The sequence below is a fragment of the Cupressus sempervirens genome, chromosome 10 (genome assembly GCF_028749045.1).
Source record: "Cupressus sempervirens isolate cs-2001-9-10 chromosome 10, ASM2874904v1, whole genome shotgun sequence".
Lineage (NCBI taxonomy): Eukaryota > Viridiplantae > Streptophyta > Pinopsida > Cupressales > Cupressaceae > Cupressus > Cupressus sempervirens.
The window spans coordinates 641,864,630-641,882,617 of NC_143127.1; the positions used below are offsets into that span (position 1 = coordinate 641,864,630).

At 33.6% G+C, this 17,988-nt stretch overlaps 1 pseudogene; it reads right to left on the reverse strand.

The window, feature by feature from the left end:
- LOC149535470 (monothiol glutaredoxin-S11-like) overlaps window positions 1-17,988 on the reverse strand; it is a 48,361-nt pseudogene that overhangs the window by 17,918 nt on the left and 12,455 nt on the right.

The following is a 17,988-nucleotide window of genomic DNA, read 5'->3' on the forward strand; positions in this document are numbered from 1 at the left end:
TACACTATCATGTAGATGTTGGTCAAAGCCACAAAGCTATTGCCCAGCCTGACCACTTTTATTGTACAGGAGTACAGTAAAACCTGTTTCAAAATGACTAGAGATTTTGATGTTACATTGAGTTATTGGAACTAGGTACAAAAGAGAACATTTAGAAAGTCTAGGCAGTGACATATTTGGAATTCACAACATCTAATTCCTTAGTAAAAAAATATATCAGTGTCATATTCTTCATACCTAGCTTCAGTAGTTGTTGCATCTTTATAAGTTTTTGTGTCTCACAATTTGTATGTGTGTAATTATATATATATATATATATATATATATATATGTATATGTATATATATATATATATATATATATATATATATATATATATATATATATATATATATATATATATATATCAAAGTCACTATTTATATTTGTGCACGAAACTCAACAGCAACACAAATTGTAAATCCTACAAAAATAAATGGTTACTCTTGCCCATTGTGTGTGTGTGTAGTAAAAAAAAATTAATATTTGTTAAAATCTAGTTCTGGATTCAATAAAAAAAAATTTGAACCACAATTGAATCCAAAATCAAGTTTTGAACATCTATAATGGATTGTGGAGGCTTGGTATCGTTAGCTATTGATATTTGCGCACAAAATTCAACAGCAATAGCAATTGTAAACTAAACAGGTATTCTTGCATCTTGATCAATTTTCGCATTTCACAAATCTCTTGCTGTGAAGTATGAGTTGGAAGTACAATGATCTGCTATTAGAAAAAATATGGGAAGCTTATATTCTATATCAAGATTATACAAAAGTGTTGCCATCAAAATTTGACTAAACATGCAACTAACTTCATACCTGGGATCTTGGGAGGAGATCCATGATCTCCATAACCCAATTTGGAAGGTATCTTCAATTTGTGTTTCTCTCCAACACACATTCCCAAAAGTCCTTGGTCCCAACCTGTGCCATAACATATGATTATGTAGACCATCAGGCTTCCATTAATCCCTTCTTTATCCACAAAAGTTATTAACAACAAAAAATTGATCAATTTCATAAATGATAAATTAAAAATCAGAAAGCTGATTTTCCTTCACAGATGTGCCTCTCATGAATACAACTTCATAACTAGATTCTAGGGACTAACCTAGACATCCAAAACTTAAAGATTTGTGAAAATTATTGAAAAAACTTGCAATATGAAATGTGAACTTCATGAAACATCATTAGCAGGGTTGTTCATAAATTGTGTAGAAATCCAGGGCATGCATCAGATGTGATAGGAAAGGAACAACTCAAAGACTAAACATACAAAAGTCACTTAGCTATTATCAAAGACTCCATTTCCAAAAATGCAAATAAGTTTGGGGTAAAAGCACAAACCTGTGTCACCTTTTATAAAGAAATGTGATATCAAAATGTGACAGTTCAACATTAATGACAAAAAAAAATAGTATTTGTGTTTAAAATATGAAGATGATGTAAACTGATGAAATGTGTAGAATTGTATAAATTTTATGCCTATAATTTTCATAAATTTTTGACTAAGAATTTTTTCATTTTATTTTATTTTGAAGTCCCTATTTTAACTGTAAAAAATATAGGATGTAGTTCCCGTCAAACAAGTATGTTCAAATCATCTTTTTTTCTTCTGATTTGAAAATATTTTATAGATGACATGTATAGCTAGTGAACAAAAAAAGAAATAATTATTTTTGATGTATATTTTCTTTGTTATAAGTGCTCAAGTTTGACCTTGTCAGAATCCAACAGTTCTTTCCTCCCATCAAAACTTCCCTATCAAATCTATACCTTCTTGAAAAAAAATTATATATTCATGAAGAGGATTCTCTCCTCTAGTGATAAATATATTTTTTTTATTTTTTTGATATGATTTACTATTTTTTTTCATTTTTTGAGAGAGCATCTTCTAACATGTTGAAATATCGACTTATAATATTTTGAGATTATAACATATTATAACTAATAAAAATACTCAAAAAATTATATAATGATGATATTGAATCTCAGATCTATAAAAGGGTATTTTTAGTTTTTGAAAAAAATTGAGTTTTGATAGAGAAATGAGATTTGACCAAAACAGGTTTTTGTATCACAAATGGTGACACAGATCCGTGCTTTTACCCTTTGACATTTCTTCCAAATAGCCTATCATCAAATCACTGGTCACTTTGAGGGATCGTACATTTGATGATACAGTGGCTTAAAGTAACATTATTCAAACACTAAATCTATTATAATAGTATAGATCACTATCTAAAGATGCCTGATTTTGTTTTAAAATTTTACAAATATGAATAGTAGTGTGAATTAAGTTACTGGTTTGATCAATAAGCCTATGCTCATACTTGTTCATGAATCAATCATTGAAAGAATTTATTGCATGCCCGACAGAATCAAGATAATCAACATTGCAATCTTCATATTATTGTGCCAAGAAACAAAACCAACCAGATTCCTGCTGCATCATATTTAGCTTTCCAACTAGCCTCATATACCTCCTAGAAGATATCTTTAAGCCTACCAATTTAAGTCACATATAAAAAGAATCTCTGAGAATATGAGGATCCTTAAGCTAGAGAATCATAAAGAATGATAACATGGGAAGTAAGGTGTGTTAGAGAAAAAGGTGAAAATAAGATCATCAATCCTTGTATTGATTTGAAAACATACCTTCCATCATATTTTTTTTAAAATTGTGTTTTTAGTACTCAGGTAAAGTGCCCATTTCTTCTCATAAGCTTTTGCCATTGATGCATTAGCAAATGCACGAATAGACTACACAGAAATAATTAATCATAATTGAATATTTGAGATTTGCTCAATTAGAATTAGAATAGGAAATTATATTTGTCATAAAAGAGAGGACTACATACCTCATCAGTATTGTACATAGCTAATGCTATTCCTCCATCTCCTTTACAGTCATATACCTCCAACTCTGTAGTTTCACCTCCATTCTCTGGAACTGCATCACTTGACAGAAGTCACTATTGCATCCTACAAAGAATACTAATGAAAAAAAAAAAATAGATGTTTTTCAATCTCTGACAGTGAAACCATAATGATATTCACTAAGCTGAAAGACAACAAGGACGCATAGCATCTAGTTCCTGCTGATTGAGAATTTGAATGGAGAGTTGTGTACTTAAAGTTCTAGTAGCATACAGATCCAAAGTCTAGGGAACTAGCCAGAAAGTTTTTCCATTTTAAATTTTCTATTAGTTGAACATTACCAACAAAAAGTATAATATATACCAGTAGATCTATGGAAACCTCCCTCAGGACAAGCAAGAATGGGTTTACAGAATCAACCATGATACTAAAGATTTATATTAATAAGGCAGGCTTTACAATATACTTCCTATTCTCAATCTGGCCTTTATTGCCTTGTTTGCTAGAGTTTGGTTGTATACAAGAGGAATTAGGCCACAGCCCTGACATAGGTGCAAGAAGAAAGCCTAGTACCCAACCTGAGATGATCTCCATGACACCTTGTAATTGACTCACAACTTTGCATCAACACAACGTTAGCTATAAAGTAAGCAAAATCCAGCCCGGTTACTTGATCTTTGTTTACATCTATTGAACATAGATTTAGCAATTGGGCTTGAAGTAATTATGAACCCTAAATTAAAAGAGAAATCCATGAGTAGTCCATAATGGGTAACAATCTGTTACTTCAGATGACAAGATTCATTCTTGAAACAGAGCATCATAAGCATCATACCCATGTTAAGAAGTTTATCAATAGCTATGACCAATCACGGAACACTCTAAACAAATCAAATCTACAAATTTTACCTTCTTATCAGCCACCTAGAAGGGTTTCAAGGCTACACACGAGCGCTCCTTCTGACCAGGCAGTGTAAGACATGTGGGCATCAAACTAGCTATATATTTACATCTAACATGAAAACAATAAGGTCTATCTGGTTCTGATGTTTACTTACAAGTCCATGATCAAATTAGGAATGAAAAGATACAAACTTTGGTCTTCACAAAAATTTAATACACACAAAACTGAAATACCAGCAATATCTATTGTGGGGCTAGATGGATTTATACCTATTTGGGCCTAATTGCATCTTCAAATATGGGATGCTTGGAAGATTGAAACTGGGTTGAGGACACATTTTGCATAGGAGGACTACTCATTTTCTCATAGCAATGGATAGAGAAAATAGAAATAGAAAGATGAATCTCATCCTTAATCCAAGATTAAGTCTTTGCACTGTGCTTTTTATTCAGACCAGGATTTGATAAGAAGGGAGACAAGGCTTGAGAAGGCAATGGACATGGAAAAGAAGAAGAAGAAGAAGATCGATTAAGCATAGGCCAAAGGGAAAGAGAATATAGTTTCCAAAATCCACCAAGAGCCAAAACAACAAATCTCAGTTGATGGCTTCCACAACCAGTGTTAGCCCAATGCTTGAGACATATGTTTTCCCATAGCTTGTTATCTTGTGTGTCTTTATGCCATATCCTATTAACACATGAGGTTGTTTCCAATGTTCTTGCATCCATGTATTTCATCACTTTGGATAACAAATCCCCATCTAAAAGAAACTGCTCCATTTGATCCCTCGATAAGTTCTCACACTGATCCTGAGATTGCATCTTTTCAGATGTTTTGTGAAACAATGGTGCCTCCAAGTCTCCATTGGGCTTATAACTATGATGATTATAATTGATTTTACACTTGCTGGGTCTTCTTATTGCCAATCTCATTGCCCTTCCAGATAGAATAGGACAAATGAATGTGTATCTACAAATAAATAGACCTTGTACCTTAAAAAACAAGTTGGATAGTTTCATAAATAAGCATCGAAAAAGGATCTGAGTCTCTAAATTTAGGCAGAAACACAGAGATAGACATGGAGACCAGAGAGCATAGCTTCAAAAAAAGGTAAAGTTATGAAATGGAGTAGAGCACTACCAGAAGGAAAATTTCTAATAAAAAAGGAGTAGACGATGAAGAAGATGGGTTCCTAATTTAAATTAGATCCTAAAAGTGATTGATAATCATTTAGAGACTTTACCTTCATAAATATAGTTTCTACCTTTGGAACACTGACAAACATGTTGCCCGCAATGTGTTGCACACCTATAGCACAAACAGATCATAAACAACCAGTGAGGATTTTGTTACCCAAAATCTGTAAAGAGACAAAAAATGAGTTCAAACATTGTGTTTAAAGCAAGTACCAACATAACTGGGACCCTCTAAGATGACTTCAGGGAGATCAAAATTAAAGCATTTGATATTAGGGAAGGAGCGGGAAATAACAGATCTTGCACTTTGAGTGCATTTTACATCATTTAGGGGCTTTAATAGCCTATTACATCATGTAAACACTACCATCTACCCATAACTCTTCCTAGGAAACCCTAGGACTTCAAATGACCCCTTACATCATATTGACTCCTATTTGTGCCAAGTTGAGCTTCACTTTATTTCGAGAATAGTTTAATATTCTCTACTAAATAGGGCCAACCATGTGAAGGTGGAAGCTCATTTGGCCTCACCCCCCTCCCCCTAACATCACTCTACATTCCCCGTTAACATCTAACATTCATTCATTCTTTCAACCATTAATAAAATGTAACATTTAATCAATATCACATGATAACATTCATTAACACATTAGATTCATAAACATGCAACATTCATCAATATTTTGCATTAACACATAATTCATGAACATTCATTAACACATAATTAAATTCATTGAGACATGAAATTTAGTCATTATCAATTAAGGTATGTAGATGACAATCATTTCTTTTTTTTTCTTTCTATTTCTTTTTTCTATGTAAGCTCTAAGAGGAGCATCAGTGTCATCATCAATTCCCCCCTCATCAATTCTTTTCTATGTTCTTGATGATCTCAAATTCCTATGCTATTGCAAAGGGGGGTCCTCTGCAATAAGAAATAAAAGAGTTAAATTAAAAATAATTTATTATAATTGTTACAAGTATTTAATTATTTTAAATAATATAACTGTGGCGCTCTTTACTTGATCTAACCACATCATTTTTTCTGGACTCAACGTCAACACGCTCATGAACATCGACGCCTTGATCCTCTACAGTTGCTGTACAAAATGTTACGTTAATCCAAACACTAATTGCAATTACATATAAAAAATTTAATAGCAAATGTATACCTCCACCACTGGGATGCACATCATGCGAACCTTCAGCATTCACAGATTGTGTAGAAGGATTGTCAGGCTGCATTCCAACATCCTACGCATTGTTATCATTGCTTGCTTAAAATAGATATACTCACTTTATATTGGAGCTTAACATCAAATAGACTAATTGCTAAAGTATTCAATTTGAAATAAATTTCATTTAGCTTATTTACCTGTGGCTCAGATGCATCATTATTAGAACCTTCCACACTGATTTCAGCTCGTAGCCATTTAGCCATGGCTCTATAGCCTTGTTCGAAGCCAATTCTCTTATCCTCTTCTGTGAGGCATCTCTTGAACTCTGAGCCCTGCATTTTTGCAAGGTATGGTGAATTTTACTTGCATTGTTTCATAAACCAATGGAGGGTAGTTAAAATATCAAAAGGAAATACAAAAGTTGCAAAAGTTGAGGATCAAGAATACTTACAACTCGTGCTTGAAGTTTCAAAAAACCACCAGAGCCGAGCTTGTGTGTCTTGTGCTTTTCTAGTCTTGCCTTTGTTGCCTTTGATGTGTCAGGCAATTTATGAAAATTTTGAAATATGTTAGATATTATAAATATAGAGGTTAATTAGTACATAATTACATTCTTAACATTATCACATACCTTGGTGGTGTACTCTCTAGTGGTGTAATTGTATTTTTCTTGTCAGCTTTATACTTTCCATCCAAAATCAGAGCCTGCCACTCAGCCTCAGGAACATAGGGTGGACGCTTGTACCTAGGGTTATCCCGTAAATTTTTTTTGTACTAGTCCCTAATATACTTCAAACATAAACCAGCTTTTTCAAGGAGCTTGTTTCTCTCAAATGCACGAGGTCCAAAGAGTTGGGTCATGCTCTCTATAAGATCATCCTTCAGCTTTTTGTCTTGGAGATTCCACCTTTTAAGTAAAAAAAAACATGTTAGACTCATAACTGAAGTGAACCTACCTTTAATATAGTTCAAGAAATGGATGAAAAAGAAAACTATTCTAGCAATGATATGAAATCAAAATAGTGGTTTGGGGTTTTAGTTAGGATATGATGTTCTACTAGGTACGCATGGTGGGGTCAAATATTCACAAACACTCATCACCAAGTTTTTTCCAAAAAACATCATTCCCTACAAAACAATCATGGGATCATTAGTTGATGAAGAGTGATCAAAAACTAAATTACTATTATATCACTATAGAATAATAACTTTAAAGTACCTGGAACTTTGGCTACTTTTAATGGAATGCCTTCATCGTCGCTGACGATCAATATGACATCCTTCACCGTTCCCATGCTAGGAACATAGGAACATCCAGGGAATGATGCTCTAGCTCCTATTGCAAAAAGTTTCATAAGTTTACAAGTTTACAAGGTTACAAGGTTACATGAATAAGTTTGCAAGGTTACATCAATAATTCAGAAATGGTTGACTTGCTTTCTCGCTGTTTCTCAAGATGTGATATGCAAATTCTTCAGGTAATTCATATTAAGCAAGCTAGCTAGTTGTTGGTGCTCAAGATCTACCACCCCTTAACCACATAAGTATTCTATTGCTATTTTGTCACTAGGGTAAGTATGAGGACATCATACATTAATGAATTTGACTTAAAAAATTACACGGCTAAATCCTGATAACAATATCACAAATTGACTTGCTATGGAAATATGTCCTTCTTATGTATTGAAATTGCTATGCTGTGTAAACATCAGTGAAACAAAATCAACAATTAATGTATTTTTCAGTCTTATTTTCTAATATGTCTTGCTAACAGTAATTTATCAAGTAGTAGCTTCAAACTTTCAAAAAAACTTATGATCTTTCCTGTTCAATGATTCCCATTCTTAGATTTGGGGGACGATTGTGTGTAGAGAATATACAAGGAATTAAGAAAGGAGGCAGCATAAGGGTATGAGAGAAGCCTACATCTAATTGATAATATTCATAGGTTTATGTGGAGAAGTTTGTATTCTTTATGCCATTAATTGTCAAATTGTATGGAAGGAGACTCTACATATTCATATTTTTGATAAAGTTGTGCAAGGTTGAATTGCATATCTTAGTCAAGTGAATTGTAAAGGAGATTATTATCAGATATATTCTGTTTATTGATTTTTTTAAATTTCTTGTTGCTGCAAATATATTGTTTCTGTGTATCTATATTGTATTCTGACATTTGAAGTGATTATGGAATGTTGTTTGTGTGGGAAAGTTATTTACTACATTACTTTAGTTTTTGTCACAGAAGATGTGCTTTATGAAAATGAATTTATTTTGTTTTAGTTCTCGTCATCATGAAGACAAGTTTGGATTTTGTTGGTGATTGTGGATTTCATTTCCATCAAATGGTATTTGAGAGCCTATGTTCCTAAGTGTGCAACCATCTTTGTCAAAGGGAGGCAATTTGCACCAGGATCTGCGTGTCAAGAAGGGTGAATAGTAAAGAAGTTGTGCAAAATAATTTGTCTATCCTCTAGCAGAAATGAAGCTAGGTAAGATGTTTGCAAATTTTTTCCACTGAATGGAAGTGAGTAGAAGAGATCTTGGAGAGGTACCTCTTCTAGAATCCTATTGGTTATAGAGGATAGAAGTGAGAACAGTTGGAAAAGAAGGTAAAAAGGTGAGAGTTGGAAAGACTTGAAGTGATTGATGGTGAAAAGAAAGAAAAAGAGAGGATTTGTCATTAGATGGATTTTGGCAATCCTGTGTTGGAGAAAGATTGAAAGAAGAGATAGATGAGGCTGAGGAAGTGGTAGAGGAAGATTTGTGGGCATAGTTTTTCACAATAGAGCATGAGTGGATGGATAAACTTGGAAGGTGTAAGACAGATGGGATAGTGAAGATGAGGAAGATGTGATTGCAGTAGTGAAATACAGAGAGCTTGTGGATGATGGAGCAACGTAAGAACATGGTGCAAATTTTGATGAATTTTGTGATAAAGAATTTGGTTTACCTTTGTTGAAGGTAGGGAAAGATGTTGGAAAATTTTCTTGCGGGATTCAATTGATTACATATAGAGAAAGGTGAGAATGTTATAGGGCATCCATGGAGGTGGTCATTTTGCAGTGGATATGATTCCACAAAGAAGGGGAGGAGAGGAGAGATTATGTGGAGGAAAAGAAGAGAAAAGTATTTGGAAGAGGAGGTTGGACTATGGTGAGCACAAGTCCACAAGAGTGAAGAAAAGAAGAGAACAAACTATGTAGGTGGATGGTGAGAATCCTGGCCAAGTGTTGGAATAGGTAGAACTACCTCTATCTATGTCAATGATAGAGTTTGCTGTAGTTTGACACAGTCTAAAAGAGTAGTCCTACTACGTAACTCCATTTGTGAGCCATTCTCACCAGTCTTTACCTAGTTGGGGAGTTTGATGTAGGAGCATCTGATGCGAATCAACAAATGACCTCAAGGAAGCTGATCATCCCTTTATGTTTGAGGAACTTTTATTGCTGGGCATCTCATGTTCATTTTGTAGCTATGTTTGTTGTATGTGGACAGCATTTTGCAAGTCCAGAGGTTGTCCTAAGCACTTGATGCCTCATTTTATTAGTTTCTTTTGCATTTCCTTAAGTTTTTTTTTGGAAAACTTTCATCTTCTAAAAGCCTCAAAGATGCCCCTATTGCTCACTTGAGGGCTCGTTCTTCAGTGTGATGAAAACATTCTAGTAATTAAGAATATGTTTTGGAACAAGGATTAGGATCATCACATCAATATAATATTGCTAACCATACATATTTAATGAGCCTGTAAGTTGATATATAATGTACTCAAAGATGACATCGTAAACACATAACACTTAAACACATAACAAAAGAGAGAAAAAGAGGGATTTGTGTACCAGTAGATGGTGCAATGGTCAATGCCTGTAAGCTGTGTGTTGTCAACTCAACAGTCGGAAAGAGATTTGTGGTTGTCTTGGATGGAGGTGACATCATCATAGGATTTGAAGCTGAAGAATAAAATTGTTAGAGCATGCATAAATATAGAACGCGTGAATAAATTCAGTCTTAATTGCATGTATTGTCAATGATTATGATAATTCCTATATATATTCAATGGAAAACACAAGTGGGGAATGGAACATGCAATTTACCTGAACCACCTGCAGCGCCCTCATCATGGGAATGGGGCTCAAAATCACGCAAAAAACCTTGTAAAGAAAATGCATCCATATTTTAATTAATTTCATAAAATAGCATAACATAAAAATGATTATTAAACTCTTGTTATAATTTAAAATTTCATTAATACTTACTTTTAAGGTTTCAGAGGTGTGCAACAATTCAGCTGCCCTATTTTTTATTTCCTGAGAAGTAGGCTTAATGGTTGCCAAACGTATAATTTCTCTGCTAATTTTCTTTAGCAACTTTTTAATCGAACCGATCGGGTCATTGGTCTCTACTAAATCGATATAAAATGGGTCCTCCTCAGGGGCAAACTGCTAAGGGAGTGCAGGTTCCTTTCCGTCCCTCCAACCACTGGCCCTCTGTGACAACAATAGTATTAGTATTATCAAAATTACTCCAAAAAAATGAAGAAAACAACATTAAAAAAATAACATTTTGCTTCTATCTACTTTGCACAATTACAATGAGTTTTACCTGCTCATGTGTAGATGATCCGAGAACATCGCCAACATCCCCTCCCAGCGGTGGCTCCATATTGTGCCCCTATGTCAAAGACCAAAAATTTATTGACTAAATGGTATGTTGGAATCATTGATTAGAAGTTGGTTTAATAGTATGTACCACCCCTATGATAGTAGCCTTATTTGTATCTATGCAGTTCAAATTGTAATCAATAAGAAGCTCTTCCCTGCACGTATTAATTTTATCGCACAGATGAATACATGATTTCCCTCACGCACCTCAAATATGCAATTGGGTTGCTTTATGGTTGACCTGGGTTCTGTACTATTTATAAAACTCGCAATATTCTCTGTTTCTTTTGGCCTTCCATCAATGTATATAGCCACACTTTTACTTTGATTATTGTCTTGCCATTGTATATAATTTTCTGAGAGGGCATACCTACGCATACTTTTTTTATATTGAACAATATGCATCCAACTTTTGTAATCGTAACATGGTCCAACATACTCCATCAATTTAGAAAATTTTTTGTAAGACACCTTTATGCCATCCATAGAAAATAGGCCCAAACCATCTAATGATGATGGTGTTATGTGATATATCCTCTCGTTAACAAAAAAAATTAGTGTTTATTGGAGGAAGTTCCTTGGGTACCCAATGTTTCTATAGATGTTGGTACCTTAAGGGCACCTCAATGTCACCTTCTATCTCATCATCATAAGAACATGAACCCCCTTGAGCAAGAAAAAATTTCATGTGTTTATTGAATTTCCTTCTAGTCCTTTGACCTCTTGTTAATCTCCCTGTTCTAGATAAACTGCATGTCTCACTTTCCTCTTCTATTCCTATATTTCCTTCACTTGAGGAAGACACTTCTGAAAAATACCTATTCGTTGGTACTTGAAAATGGGAGAGATCTTAGAAGACATCAATTTTACTATTGATAAGTGTATTAAACAGCCTGTCTATAAGGAGTATTGACTTATACCTGTCGATTCATGAGACTATGCAGGATGCTCTTGAAAGGGGTTTAGTCTCCTACAAATGTAATTCAATTATCATGAGCATAATCACATCATAATCATAATCACATTAAAAGGTACATCACATAAAAATTAAAAACATTAAATTAGTGAAGGGCTAAGCACTTATATTATGTTTTCCCTATGAATTTTATTCTAGGTACAACTCCCTTTTATAGATATTTAATGAATTCCCTTTTCTAAACTAAACACTTACAAATGCTTTTGACCTGAAAGAAAATAAGGCTCAATACATTCACGCATCAATATTTGTTTTAAATAGTTTTATTTAATTAATTTAGATTAATAGTTAATTTAGATTAGCACTATTCTATTTCTAATTGAAACTTGTAGCTTTTAAACCGATAATGAATAAACTATCTAACCATATAAGACAAATATATTTCTATCAAGAAATTAATATTAAATAGATTAAGGATTGATTGCATACCTCTAAATTTCATCATCATCATCCTCATCATCATCATCATCATCATCCTCCTCCTTGTCATCATCATCATCCTCGTCATTGTCATCATCATCATCATCATCGTCGTCGTTATCATCGTCATCATCATCATCCTCCTCACCATCATCATCATCGTCGTCATTGTCATCATCATCAACATCATCATCATCAACATCAACATCATCTTCATCATCATCATCATCATCAGAAGCAACATCTACATCATCTTCTACTTCTTCGGTATCTTCTTCTTCCATCGCATTATACTTTATTGGCCTTCCTCTCAGTTCATGTCTAACAACAAATGACCAACCCAATTTATGTAGAAACTCTGAGTAAAATGCCCGCTCACATTAGCTTGGAAGAACATAGGGCTCATCCCCAACTGGCTCAAACGTCCTTGTATTAACCATTGTAAATCCATTATCATGTTCAATAACAGTTCTATCAGGATCATTTGGATTAAGTCATAGCCTGTACCATTTGATAATGAAGAGTACTAATTTGAAGGAACTAAAGTCACACTCTAGTATATCATCCAAAATGCCATAGTATTGATTATCAGACTCTCGAGGATGTAAGTCATTTCTAGATGAAATATTAGTCACTTGAAAGACTACAGTTATTCCTGAATCACAAGCTTTCTTCGTGGCATCCAACACTTTGACGTGAAATTTTTGACCATTACAGAACATAGCCTTGTGGTGTTTAACCTGCAATAATATGTGAAACATGTCAAAATTATTGTATCATGAGTTGATAAACATACGAGTGATTAATTAATTTTTATGTACCTGGAAATCTCTTAAACCATGTGCTAAATCTATTTCCCTTTGCGTAACATTAGAATCTCCATTATGATGAGCTTCTTTAACCAATGAAGATACACCTTCCCATGTTAATGTTCGACCAAAATGTTGACATCGTTCAATCCATACCGTCATCCAATCAAGATTGTTTGCAATATACAAATGTAGTGCATCCCACTCTCGAGCACCTGTACAAAAAAAAAAAAAAAACTTACAACCGATTTATTTTGAAAATTAAGAAATAATTTATTACAATAACATCTTATAATTTATTACCTCTCACTTTCCTCAATATACCTTTCCCCATCAAGTACTCCCCTTCTAATTTTTTAAAAGCCTTGAGATCCCAAATGCGATCTACATGGATATTTGATGCAAACTTAGGAAGATATTCAGTAATATACACCATAGTCTGGTATACCATATATCCCTCTACCATAGAACCCTTAGGATGTGCTCTTTTTTGAACCAAAGCCTTCAAAGATTTCAAGTGCCTCTCAACCATCCACATTGACCTAGTGTGTACAGGTCCACACAATTCAATCTCCTCAACTAGGTGTATGAGGTAGTGTTCCTGTGCATTGAAAAAAGTTGGAGGTAGACACTTTTGCATTTCACACAGTAAATGAGGAATTCTTCTCTTCCAATAGTTTATATCTTCTTTATGGATTTCTTTAGATGACAACCACCTACATTAAGAGATTCAAGTCACAAAAAATATATAGATATGAGATTTTACAAAATAATATACAATAGATTACATAGCAAGAAAAAAAAATCACAAATATAATAAATATATACAACAAATTGAATAGATATTACTGCTTACCTCATGTATTTTCCAAGATCGTATATCACTTGTTTGATGTTATTGTTGAAGGGCTCTGGGAGAGATAGAGGAAGCACATACTGCGATAATTATAAACCAATCATTTCATTATTTTCTAACATAACATAATGAATAGTACACATAGTTTATGAATATATTGTAAATACAAAAGAACATAACTTACCTTGATGAAAGTATGCCAATCGTGCATTTTGAGCCCTGGCCCAAATTCACTTTTTTTTGATATGAGATTGTTTATGTTCGCAGAAAATCCTGTGGGAAATCAAATTTTTCGTATGACTTCTTTTATGGCATCACTTTGCTACTCCTTAATAACCAAGGAAGGGCATTTATATTAATCTGATCTCTGTTGCTATTTGAGTGAATGAAATTCTTCAATGCATGATTGGATTCATGAATGTCATTACAAATTTTGACAATTTTTTCTTTGTCACACCTTCCATCCAATATTTTCCACAATGTCTCTGTTATATTCTTTCCAATATGCATAGAATCAAATAAATGCACAATTTGTAAGTGCTCGTAGTAGGGCATCCTGCTAAATTGTCTGGGATACCTTTTTAGTCCCTTTGGAAGGTTGTCAGTACTACCTTGACGACCTTCACGATCATCAATTACACAATTAGTAAACAAAAATCACAATAGAAATATATAAATTACAAACATAAACCATTAAGTGGAATGACATTACCTCGACGATTAATTCTATTATATTCCAACTTCCATAGGCGAGGTGTCATTCTTCGTGGCTTTGATGTAGTCTCTTCTTTCCCATTGAAAAGATGTTTTTTCTTACTTTGATACTTATGATTCCTGTGGAGGAAGTGTCTACACTCATCAAACACTTACTTTCCTAAACTTTTTGAATGACAAGATTTCATTTTAGGACCACAAACTGGACATGCAAATTTTCCCTTTGTTTGAAGACCTACAAGATAATGATATAATTGGATTATTAAATATGTTGATTTTTATAATTAGAATTATTGTGCGCAACTTGAATTCACTATAACATACCACAAAAATGTGTTAGCCCTGGGGCATCATGTATTGTCCATGCAAGTATTGCATGGAATTGAAATTGTCTTTGTCCTATTGGTCTAGACACGTCATACATAGTGACACCGTTCCATAACTCCACCAACTCGTCGATAAGAGGCTCAATATATACATTCATATCTTTAACTTGATATTTACCTACTTCAATGAACAGTAACACTACATAATTATTGTGACTGTTTTACTGCAAGATTTGTAAGTACATGTAAATTAATAACTATCAAATGATAAGATACCTAGAAAAATCATTGCCAACATAATGTGCTCCATCTTTATTGACATCCACAGAGGAATGTTATTGTTGATAACAAAAATAGGCCACACCGAGTAAATAGATCTCATCTCTCCAAATGGTTTGACACCATCTGCTGCCAATGAAAGACTGAGATTACGAGGTTCTTCTTTGAAGTGTTGCCACTTTTCCTCTATGTGCATAAATGTTGAACCATCTGCAGGGATTCGAATAATGTCATCTTGACTTCTATTGCATGCATGATAATCCATAAATTGAGCCAAGCTACTACACCTGAATAATTGTCGCATCCATGGAATAATGGGGATGTAACAAAGAACCTTTTGAGGCACCTTTTTTGTTAGTCAATCTATTCGATATCTAATTGTATGACATACAGGGCATTGTGTTGCAAATTCATGTTCTTTATAATATATAATATGATCATTGGGACAAGCATGTATTGCTTGATAATCCATTCCAATATCTTTTGTAACAGTAGATAATTCTCGATATGAGCGAGGTAGAATATTTGATGATGGTAACAGAAACTCGCCTATCAATCTACAGGAAAAAATATAAGTTGTTAATATAAACAATATTAGTGGTACATTATTCACCCTTTGTTAACTATAAAGACATATATGAGATACCTTAACATACGTGGCATTGTTATGTTGGATAAGCCACTCATAACCTTCAAGTTCAACAACAACAATACAACAGAGAGAAGACTTGTTTGGGAGTCTTTATATAGGGGCTCGTATGCCTTCTCAAGTACAGGTACATCGAGGCTATCATCATCATCATGATTAGATACGCTTGGACTAAATGTGTCATGGATCAATGTATTTATACCATCATCTTCAATTGTGTTTTCCAGCGCATGATCGTCATCTTCCATGGGATCATTATCTTCACCTTGGATATTTGCACCTCCATGTTCCTCCACTTTGAAAACTATATTCTTTGGATTGTTGTGGTTCATATCATGTACTTCCCTAGGGAGATCAACCTATATAAAATTGATTAACATAAATAAACCATGATCATCAACTCATTGTCAAGTGATTTCATATGTATATAGTTTGTTAAAATGATATAATGAACGAATTACCAGTGGATGATAGTCATGCCCCCCTTCAATGTGACCATTCTCCCTACAATGTCTCTTAGTTGTTTTGATTAGCAGTCTTCTATAATTTAAGCCCTTACAAATTTTGCAAGGACAATAACATTTTCCATCACCTTTTCTTTTCAAGTTAGACCACAATCTAGTAATTGTATCCATTTTTTGTTCTTCACTTATATTATTTGACTTGATCGTTCTTTGCAGAAGCAAAAAACGGGCTATGAAAACTTTGGTCTACAACTTTCAAAAACTAAGCAAAACTATCAAAAGTACACAAATCTTCTTAGACCTAGCTAAATACTTTAATATTTTAAAAATACTTTCTTTGACTTTATTCCTAAGACATTTAATCCAATCACCTTTTATAACATTTAGTCAATTGCTCTAGGAAAATTTCTAGATAAGAATATTTGTAAAACTTTGACCAACCACCTGAAGGTCTTATTTCAAGAGACCTTACAACATTAAGCCACTAAAAAATATGCAATTTTCATACCCGATCGTGCGGCTATATAACTCGTGCAATGGCCTTCTTGCTTAGTTGTAGAAGCTCTCCAACAATCAAATCATACAAGCTACAAGGCCTAACAGCAATTTCAAAACATATAAGCTAAAAGTCTAGTTAAAATATACATTAGATTAAAAAATATGCAATTTTCATACCCGAGTGCGTGGCTCTATAACTCGTACAATGACCTTCTTGCTTAGCTGTAGAAGCTCTCCAGCAATCAAATCATACAAGCTATAAGGCCTAATAGCAATTTCAAAACATATAAGCTAAAAGTCTAGTTAAAATATACATTAGATTAAAAAATATGCAATTTTCATACCCGAGCACGCAGTTATATAACTCATGCAACGACCTTCTTGCTTAGCTGTAGAAGCTCTCTAGCAATCAAATCATACAAGCTACAAGGCCTAACAACAATTTCAAAACATATAAGCTAAAACTCTAGTTAGAATATACATTAGATTAAAAAATATGCAATTTTCATACCTGAGCGTACAGCTATATAATTCGTGCAACAGCCTTCTTGCTTAGCTGTAGAAGCTCTCTGACAATCAAATCATACAAGCTACAAGGCCTAACAGCAATTTCAAAACATGTAAGCTACAAGTCTAGTTAAAATATACATTAGATTAAAAAATATCCAATTTTCATACCCGAGCGCATGGCTATATAACTCGTGAAACGACCTTCTTGCTTAGCTGTAGAAGCTCTCCAGTAATCAAATCATACAAGCTACAAGGCCTAACAACAATTTCAAAACATATAAGCTACAAGGCAAGACATATTATATGGCATGGAAAAAGGAACAAAATTTACAAGTTTTAGCAAGACATATTAAACGACATCATAGTGCTAGAGAGATCACAATTATGAGTCAAACATAGTCATGAAAAAACACATAAATTATCTAGTTATTGATTTTTTGACATATTGTTGTTGATAATGTTTTGTTATTATTTGGTTCAGAGATTTGATATATACTCATTGTTGTTGTTTAAATGCTATTGAGATCCACCCTCTTGGCATGTTGGCCAATGGAGTCATGTTATTATATTGTTTTATCATCTTGGGACTTGTACTCTTGGTGAAGACCAATCAAGTCTTTTGAG